Below are 2,500 nucleotides of genomic sequence, written 5' to 3' on the forward strand. Positions count from 1 at the left end.
ACCCTTGTGCTGGCTGTGCTGAGAGAAGTGCGCAGCGTTGCAATGTGGAAAGGCAGCAGCGTGCAGGCGGCAGGCTGGTGTGAGGTGGGCGGGGCTTGCAGTTTTCCTTGGGGGAGGTGGAGAAGAAAAAAAGAGAGCTAGCTGGGGACGGCATGAAGGGGAGCGAGTATCAGGCATATAGGCTAGAATTAGCAGGAGAAGGAGAGAAAGAGGAGGAGAAGTAGAAGTAGAAGTCGAAAAAGAGAGAGAAAAAACAGAGGCCAAGGAAAGGGAAAGATTACTGGGGGAGATTTTAAGGGTGGATAGGGAATTTGCAGAGACCCCGGAGGAGGAATTGTACAGGGAGAGGAGACGACTCCAGACGGAATTTGACCTTCTGACCACCAGAAAGGCGGAGGTACTGTGGAGGAAGGCACAGGGGAGGAGGTATGAATATGGGGAAAAGGCGAGTCGCCTGTTGGCTCATCAATTGCGAAAGAGGGCAGCAGCGAGGGAAATAGGAGGAATTAGAGACGAAAGGGGAGACACGGTGCGAAGGGCAGGAAAGATAAATGAGGTGTTCAAGACCTTCTATGAGGAACTGTATAGGGCTCAACCCCCAGAGGGAGAGGAGGGGATGCGGCAGTTCCTGGACCAATTGAGGTTCCCGAAAGTGGAGGAGCGGGGGGTGGTAGGCCTGGGGGCACCGATTGGGGTGGACGAGGTTATTAAGGGACTGGGAAGCATGCAAGCAGGGAAGGCCCCAGGACCAGACGGGTTCCCGGTGGAGTATTACAGAAAATATGTGGACTTGTTGGCCCCGTTGATGGTGAGGACGTTCAATGAGGCCAGGAAAGGGGGGACTCTACCCCCGACGATGTCGGAGGCGACGATATCGTTAATTTTGAAGAGGGATAAAGATCCGTTGCAGTGCGGGTCCTATAGACCCATTTCATTGTTGAACGTGGACGCCAAATTGTTGGCAAAGGTACTGGCATCGAGGATAGAGGACTGTGTCCCGGGGGTGGTGCACGAAGATCAGACAGGGTTCGTAAAAGGGAGACAACTGAATGTTAACGTGCGACGACTATTAGGGGTGATAATGATGCCCCCAGTGGAGGGGGAGGCAGAGATAGTGGCGGCAATGGACGCAGAGAAGGCATTTGATAGGGTGGAGTGGGAGTATTTATGGGAAGTGTTAAGGAGGTTTGGGTTTGGGAACGGGTTTATTAGCTGGGTTAGACTTCTTTATGGGGCTCCAACGGCAAGCGTAGTTACAGGTCGACATAGATCGGAGTATTTCCGACTATATAGGGGAACAAGACAGGGATGCCCGCTGTCTCCATTGTTGTTCGCGTTGGCAATTGAACCTCTGGCCATGGCGTTGAGAGACTCCAGGAAATGGAGAGGGGTGATTAGAGGGGGAGAAGAACACCGAGTCTCGTTACATGCGGATGACCTATTGTTATACGTGTCGGACCCAGCGGGGGGAATGATAGAGGTTATGCGAATTTTGAGGGGGTTCGGGGATTTCTCGGGGTATAGGCTAAACATGGGAAAGAGTGAATTATTTGTGATACATCCAGGGGACCAGAGTAGAGAGATAGAAGGCTTGCCTCTAAGGAAAGTGGAAAGAAACTTCCGATACCTGGGGATTCAGATCGCTAGGAGCTGGGGAACCTTGCACAGACTTAATCTGACACGGTTGGTAGAACAAATGGAGGAGGACTTCAAGAGGTGGGACATGCAGCCTCTATCGCTGGCGGGCAGGGTGCAAGCAATTAAGATGATGGTCCTCCCGAGGTTCTTATTTGTATTTCAATGTCTCCCTATACTAATCACTAAGACCTTTTTTAATAAAATAGACAGGAGCATCACGAGCTTCGTGTGGGCAGGGAAAGTTCCGAGAGTAAGGAGGGGGTTCCTTCAGCGTAGTAGGGACAGAGGAGGATTGGCACTACCGAACTTGGGCGATTACTATTGGGCCGCCAATGTGGCAATGATACGTAAATGGATGATGGAGGGTGAGGGAGCGGCGTGGGAAAGACTGGAGAGAAAGTCCTGTAAAGGGACGAGTTTAGAGGCGCTGGTGACGGCGCCGCTACCGATCTCACCTAAAAAGTTTACCACGAACCCGGTGGTGGCGGCAACATTGAATATCTGGGGACAGTGGAGGCGACAGAGAGGGGTGCGGGGAGCCCTGGTGGGGTCCCCAATCAGGAACAACCATAGGTTCGCCCCAGGAAGAATGGATGGAGGATTTCAGAACTGGTTCCAGTTGGGAATTAGGAGGGTGGGAGATTTATTTATAGATGGGACTTTTGCGAGCTTGGGAGCATTGGAGGAAAAGTATAAGTTGCCCCGGGGAAATTTCTTGAGATATATGCAGGTGAGGGCATTTACTAGACAACAGGTGAGGGAATTTCCATTGCTCCCGACACAGGGGATACAGGACAGGGTGCTTTCAGGGGTGTGGGTCGGAGAGGGCAAGGTGTCAGAGATTTACCGAGAGATGAGGGAA

This window comes from Scyliorhinus torazame, chromosome 4, assembly GCF_047496885.1.
Source record: "Scyliorhinus torazame isolate Kashiwa2021f chromosome 4, sScyTor2.1, whole genome shotgun sequence".
Classification (NCBI taxonomy): domain Eukaryota; kingdom Metazoa; phylum Chordata; class Chondrichthyes; order Carcharhiniformes; family Scyliorhinidae; genus Scyliorhinus; species Scyliorhinus torazame.